This window comes from Cyprinodon variegatus, unplaced genomic scaffold (assembly GCF_000732505.1).
Source record: "Cyprinodon variegatus isolate N-32 unplaced genomic scaffold, C_variegatus-1.0 Scaffold41, whole genome shotgun sequence".
Taxonomy (NCBI): domain Eukaryota; kingdom Metazoa; phylum Chordata; class Actinopteri; order Cyprinodontiformes; family Cyprinodontidae; genus Cyprinodon; species Cyprinodon variegatus.
Genome location: NW_015150494.1, coordinates 367,039 through 374,753, shown reverse-complemented (window position 1 = coordinate 374,753; position 7,715 = coordinate 367,039). Strand labels below are relative to the sequence as shown.

General features: G+C 40.6%; 1 protein-coding gene across 2 annotated transcripts in view; it reads right to left on the bottom strand.

Moving 5' to 3' along the window:
- The window catches only part of LOC107081817 (phospholipase D1-like), a 77,169-nt gene that overhangs the window by 41,789 nt on the left and 27,665 nt on the right, over window positions 1-7,715 (bottom strand). The window contains exon 1 of one of the 2 annotated variants that reach the window (XM_015370116.1): window positions 6,290-6,496. The exons of the other annotated variant lie outside the window; for it this stretch is intronic. The gene's annotated coding sequence lies outside the window, so the exon portion shown is untranslated. Of the gene's footprint in view, window positions 1-6,289; window positions 6,497-7,715 lie in introns of those variants that run through there. 2 annotated transcript variants of the gene reach the window in all.

The following is a 7,715-nucleotide window of genomic DNA, read 5'->3' as shown; positions in this document are numbered from 1 at the left end:
TTTTTTTTTTTTTTTATTTGTATCATGTTCAAAATAAATCTCATCTCATCTCATCCCTTCATTTATGCAACAGGCCGGTACAACGCTTACATAATACATAAAGTAAAAGTACCAGTGCAAGGTGATCGGCTCATTGTTCAGTTGGCACTCTTAATGGCTCCATTAATGATGTGTAACACACAGTCACTCATGTCTGGACCTGCTGGGGCTAACTCGTTTGACTGGAACCAGCGGGAGTTTTCTGTCATACCTCACTTTATAAAATAATATATGGAGGCACATGGATTATGAGGTAAATTAACTGTGTGGTAATCAGGTGCAAGTTCCAGACTAAAATAATTGATTAAAAGCTAGATTTACATTCAGTTGATATCCTGCTTTGTAATCCAGGGCGCAATGATCTGCGGCTTTAATCTGCGGGAAAACAGAGCAAGTCTCCTCTTTGCTCTGACTGCATGTGGATCGGTCAGGATGAGGCAGCTGGAGCTCTTGCTAACATTTACTGTTTACATTTGCTTAACTCTGAGCACAGCCACTAGATTTCTCTCTAATTGCCTTTTTGCTGAAAATAAAAACTATCTAAAGGCTAGAAAGGCCTGAAGTTTTCCCAAATATAGCGATAAAGGCTGTTGCCTCCAGTTTTCCTTCACTAGTGAAAGCAGTGCACTGTAGCCACCAGTTAGATCAAACACTAACCAGCTGCAGAGCAGGACAGACAGGAACTGAAAGTCTTGGTTTAATAACTACAATTTCATGATATCTAAATTCATTATAATCAGAGTTTAGAAATGTTAAAATTCTAAAGTAAGATCAAATTCAAGGGTAAAAAAAACAAAAAACTAAACTGACTCTGATCCAAGGCAGACAGTTAAAAAAAACCTTCCATGAATTATGTCACATAAAAGTTCAGTCAGATTTAATGTCAGACTGAAAAGTTGAACGTTTCAGTCTGACATGTATGTAAATATCTTCAGGCTTCATTTGAAGGTGCAACATTTCCTCTAAGTCTCGTTTTTCTGACTCCAACGCCTCCTCAGGAGGTAAACCGTGTCTGTCTGCAGGCGGGTGGGAATTCCTTGGTTCTGCTGAGTAAACATTCAGTTTGTCAGAACATGTCTGTGAGGCTCTGATTCCTCTATTCAGCTATCAAGGGATCATACGCATGGCCATTTTGATCTCTGCATTTTTTCAAAAATAATAACCTCTATATCAAACTAACACAGAAATGCAGAAGATAAAGAGCAACAGATTAACACAGCTTGCAGGACGAATCCCTTTAAGCCCATTAGGATGAAACCTGAGAGGAAACTTTGACAATAAAGAGAAAAAAGTTGACTTTAAAACTAACGGTGTTTAAAATAATTGATGCAGACAGTCATGGTGCTGGGTTTATGTCAGGGCCACTGAGCACTCACATTAATTGGGTACAGAGTGGACTATTACCCCCTCTCTCTCACAGAGCATCACTTGTCAGGCTGAGAGTGGAAGCTAATGGCCACCAAACACACATGCTTCGAATGTTTTAAAGCTTACATTGATATGTGGAGAGGACAGGTTGATCAAGAAAGAGTTTCAGGTCATAGAAAAAGAGAAAGTGAGTGAAATGGATAAAGGACCACCTCCCGATCAGGAATATTAAGGTTGGGAGAAAATCAAACATGTTTGAAATTCAGTCGGCCGTCGTAAGTTCGCATCAGAGCTTCGGGCCACACAGTGTGAGAACATGCATCGTGAGCTGTGGACTTTTAAACCCTGCGGTTTTGTCGTACAGTTTGAGCTGTAGCTGCGTGGAACGATTGCAAATTTGCACAGTGTTTGCCCGTCGTAGGTACCAGATCTGCTCTGGACCCTGCCCCTTCTTATGACATCAATGCATGGCAACTCCACTCGCACAAACTGTAATGAACCCGCCTTAAGGGTCAAATCCCTTATGGAGTCCTAAAACATCATTACCTATATTTGCTATTATTTTACATTTCATTGGCGATCTAAAGTCGCCGCAAGTAGAAAACAATCATTGTCCGTCTTGAAGGAAAGTACTGCCTTCTAAAGGGCAGATTATACTTCAGCAATCGCACACATCAAATGTCGCTTGCTTCTGGTCGTGAACCGGTTTTGCTGGTATGCTTCTGCACCTTTTGTCTGGCATTTCTAGGGACACACAGCAGTTTCCCGCCAAAGTGCAAGGGGAAGCCTATTTGAAAACTCGCGAGGAATTTGGTGGATGGTCACAAGAACTTTGCCAGCGCTGGTGGAGTGTTTATCCTTCAAAACAACAATGTCGTGTCTGCGAGATATTACAGTCATGGAGATGGATCAGGAGTTGCTAGACATCGAAGAGGAACAGGTTCTCTTCATGGAGCGAACCTCCTAGATTAACCTTCCATCGTAGTTGTCCATTGTAGTTGTTCCTCAGTTCTTAAAAATGGAGCCCCCCGGCACCGAATCGAGAAGGACGACCACACAGACAGCCGGAAAGGCATACAAACGACCAATGACAGCAGCTTTTTGCGCACTTCCACTTAAGGTATGCGCAGGTTTGCGCAGCTTATCTATGGGTCAATAATGCCTCTAATTAATGCCACTGACATGTCACCTCAACACCTTCTGATTAGAGATCTTTCATCTAATTTAAAACATTTAAAGTGCAGAGTTCAAATGTAATCGCCTTAATACAAAACACTGATGTGCAAATCCCACAGAAGTCCCCATTTCTGCATACTTTCTCTCAAAGCTGACAGATTTTCTTTGGATCTTTCAAACAGTTTTTGATCAAAGGCCTTTGAAGTAAGGGCTTTGGGTGAAGTTTCGCCCACTATCAGGCCAGAAACTCAACATTTTCAGTTCTTTAGACTCTGTGTCAGTAACAGCTTGTCTCAAGGAAACTATTTGTTTGTATTTCCTTAGTAAAATCAGTGGAAAAAACAAAGAGAGCACAGTCTGGTAGACAAGTTAAAGCTTAGCTCCAACAAGGGGATTAGCAAAAAGACCTCAGCTAAATTAGTAATCAACAAGGGAAAATATCAAATCTTTGCTGGATTCTTTGCCCCATAATTCTTAAAACTGGGATTAACACACATTTGTTAATATTGCACAAAAATTTGGACTCATTTTAATAGCCATGCAGTTAACTTCCACTACCCTTGTTATGGGGGTTTGGTGGTCAAACAGTCAACATGGTTACCAGTCTGATTATCGAATGCTAGGACTGCAGTAAGCTGAGATTGGGTAATATCGCAATAACAATATGACTTGATATCAATAAACACTTAATGGTGTTATTGGGATTTTTTTCAATCTTTGCACGCAGCAACAGCTCGTACCACAGGGTTACTTCATACAGAGTTCACAGCTCATGATGTCTGTGCAGCACGACACTCTGATGCGATCTACCTGCTCACACTGTACATCTAAAAACCCCGTCGGACTGAGCCCCACAGTGAGATGGCGCTACTCGGACTCATCCAGAACCCAAACAAGTAGAAGATGAATATGAAGCTCGCTAGAGTGAAACACTGCCTTGGCAATTTGTGCAACTTTGTTGCTGAAAGCCCTAAAAAGAAAAGGCAACGACGTATTTGGACAAAGACATGGCTGAACAAACGTGGCTGCTATGGTCCGTCAATTTTAAAGAAAGAACTCCATTTCACTGGCACCCCCACCATGTTTCTGTGTTTACATCTGAGAGGAAGAAGAAGAAGAACTCTTGTTTGCGCACTGAGCGATTTGCCCACGACGGTCGACTGAATTTCAAACATATTTGATTTTCTCCCGACCTCACGATTGCTGATCAGGAGGTGGTCGTGAGAGGCGGATTGCCCCTCGTTACCCCCGTACACTACACGACGCACAATCAGGCTGAAAGTCGGCCCGATCAAAAAACTCTCGCACGACTCGAAAGTCGGCCAAAATAGGGCACGAAATCGCACCCTATATGCCCAGCTTAAAGTGCACACTTGGGGTCACGGATCAACAAGCATGGTGTACAGAGTCCTTTATAGATATAAAGCTCAACACAAAAATGATCATGATGAACATAACTTCTGTTTTTACCAAAATAAAAACCACTTAGAGACTAAATCAAATACGTTGGTTGTTGATGCTGTTTGTACTACTGTTATACCATTTGTTAAAAGATGTTTTAGAAATACTTCTATTTAAACAAATAGTTTTGGTCATAAGTACATTCTTATACTAATTTGTGAGTTTAGAAGCCAATAGGTCTGGGAAGGTTTGGTCTAAATCAGGTGTATCCAACTAAAAATCAGCGGGGTCCGAAGAAAGAAAATCAACAACCAGTAAAGGTCCTGGGATATTTATTATCATAGTGACACACAAGGACCTGATCAGAGGAAAAGTTCTGCTCTAAAAGAAAAAGCCTTCCTTTGAACTGTTGTGATGTGAAAACAATCTGCAGGAGGTGAAGGGAACTGATGCAATGGGCTGTGAAATCTCAAATGTCCACAGATAGAGAGAGAGAGTACAGGCACAGTCAGCCCCACTGTGTGGGAACCTTGAAGGGGTCGTCACCCAGCAATCGGTCTTTTCATTGTTAAAACATTTGGTGTTGGTGTTTTAATTAAAACCTGTTGGATGATCCAAAGTCTTAAAGTGGCATGGGATTTTTTTGTTTGATCTTTTTTTTTTCAAAGCAGAAAATCCTACAAGATCTCCTCAATGTTGGTTTTCCTCCTTCACAAAGTCAACATCAGAGGAGTTACCAATCAGAGACTTCCACACAAGCGGTTGGTAATTGTTGCTGCATGTGTAACTTTTGTATTATTATGTAAGAGACCAGGAAATGATGGAAAAAGAACCATGGCTAGCTGCTAATGTTGCAAACGCCACATCCACCTGTAGAGGCATACAAACCAGTCAAATCCTTGCCCATACCCTAGCCATAAATAAAAATGCATATAAAAAGGGTTCCAAATTAGCTTTATTGACTAAAAATGAATTTAAAGTCAATTTCAGTAGAAAAGTATAAGTCAGATACAAGGTAATGACTCCTCTAAGGTCACAATTAACAACAACAACAACAACAACAACAACATAGGTATGCAAAATATAGCTGCATGTTTTATACCAACACCGTATTGGCTGATGGGAATTTTCTATCGTATCTATATCAGTTCAATGAATAAAACTGGGCCCATATTAACAACTATCTTGTTATCAGTTGTGATATTAAAGAAGAGAATTGCATATGATATATAATAATACTACAACAATGATATGCCTGGCTCTGCTGGAGGTTTCTTCCTGTTACAAGGGAGTTTTTCCTCTCCACTGTTGCTACTAGCATGCTTAGTGTGAGGGATTGCCTTCGAGTCAATGAGTCGATGCAATCTACTGGTTTGAACTTTGAATCAGTTTGACTGTATGATCTGGTTCAACTGTAAAGCGCCTTGAGATGACATGAAGATGTTGTGAATTGGCGCTATGGAAATAAACTAAACTGAATATATAAGCTAAATATTCTTAAGCTCTGCTAGTCGGCTAGTATATTGGTTTGCATACGGTCACCTATTGCTTCTATTGGTTGACAGGCTGATTGTTATCCAACAAACCTCGCATGGATGAATGACCATTGTCAGATTTTTTTTTACCAAGAAATTTCATTCAATTCTATTCAAATATACTTAACTGATCCCAAAGGGAAAAAAACAAAATTAGTTACTTATTATAGGGGTTTCTTTGAAGAGTTCTTGCAGATGATGATGGCTGTAAACAGAAAGGATCTACTGTAAATCTATGGCTTAACGACAGTTTACAAGTTTTTAAGATGTACGTTAATAATAAATGAATAAAGTTCTAAACAACAAAAGCCTTGATAGCGAATAAAAGGACTACGTTCAAAAGGAATCATCTGTCTTTTTGAAAGATGAATATAACCAGGAAAGGGTTGAATCAGGGCTGTTCCACAGTAGGACGTACTGTAAAGAACAGGAATAAGAAAGCACATTAAACTGGCTTTAGGAGGCCAAAGTTGGCAAACAACAAACACAAAGGCACTGCCCTGTGATAAATTGCATTTCTCCAACACAAGCCTGTACACATTCCACTGGAGACAAAAGTCTAATAAACCATGCAGGGAGTTCTTGGCAGCTGCTCCAACAAATCCGTTTGGCAACAGTAGTGAAGCAGAATAAACCTACAAACAACCCCTGCAATCGGCAATAAATCGTTATACAACCAAACCAGTGCAGAACCCTACATTTGTGGGAGAAACAGCAGCAGAAGCATGAGAGCTGATTAAAGTCTGCTCCATGCCGGCGGCATCACTGACCTGAGCTCGCAGACTCTGAGGGACACCAAGCATCTTCGTAATCCTCCTCCTCTACTATTCAATGATCAGAAATTTCACTTTCAATGAGAGGAGCACCTGGCCAGTCCTTTGCAGCCTTACTTTCAACCTTCTCACACTCACACACATTCATGCACACACCTTCCTGTTGCAGCACACACCGAACCACAGGAGCCCAGACAGACAGGCTGAGAGTCTGCCTAAAATGCAGGAGAGGGAAACGCACAGCAGTGAGACTCTGGTGGGCGGGACATATGGAACAGGGACATTATGATTGGTCAGAGGAGCATGATGGAGTCAGACATCAGCCAATGAGAGAATAGGGAAGTACTTTCTGGGTAAGGCACCTGTCTGTGCAGCCACATTTATCAGGAAGCAGTGATGAAACTGTTCAGCAGATTGCAGTGTGCTGTTTCATTGCTAAGAGAAAAGACTCAGTTAATCTCCTCTTATTTCATAAAGTCATCATTTCTGAGATTGGTCTTAAAATTACTCTAAAAGTAATTTAAAACTGTCACAGCAAAAGACAACTGGCAGCTCCTACAACCACTGACTAATAAGAGTGTTCTGCACATTGAGCCATGCCAGTAAAACTGTAAACATTGCTGCACAGCTGCCATTATCAGCAGTCGTAGTGTCTATCAGTTAAGTTCGGTAGCCTATAGAAGCCACAATCAAAGGTGAGTAGATGATTTAAATGGCATAAAACACATTTAAAGCTTCCCTTTAACCAAAACAAAGAATATAGAGTTCAACTTTACTAAGGAGGGATAAATTTGTCTTTAAATGTGTTATAATTGTTTTGTTAGTGGCTAAAGATGTAAACTTCAATTGACTTCCGGACATAGTTGATCAATGTGCTGGTTGACTTTAGTTACGTAAACTTCATAAACCAACTTTATTGATTGGTTTGTTGGATGGTTGCAATACTACCCAACCGTGCAACCAACAAAGAATATCTTCTATGAATAGTATTTTAGTATCTTGCTTGGTTGGTTGGTTTGTTCTCTGATTGGTTGGTTTGTTCCCTGGTTGATTAGTTGGTTGTTGTTTTTTTCTCTGGTTGGATTGTTCCCTAGTAAGTTGGTTGGTCGGTTTGTTCCCTGGTTGTTTGTTTGATTGGTTAGTTTGTTCTCTGGTCGGTTGGTTTGTTCCCTTAGTTGGTTGGTTGATTAGTTGGTTTGTTCTCTAGTTGGATTGTTCCCTAGTAAGTTGGTTGGTTGGTTTGTTCCCTGGTTGTTTGTTTGATTGGTTAGTTTGTTCTCTGGTCGGTTGGTTTGTTCCCTTAGTTGGTTGGTTGATTAGTTGGTTTGTTCTCTGGTTGGATTGTTCCCTAGTAAGTTGGTTGGTCGGTTTGTTCCCTGGTTGTTTGTTTGATTGGTTAGTTTGTTCTCTGGTCGGTTGGTTT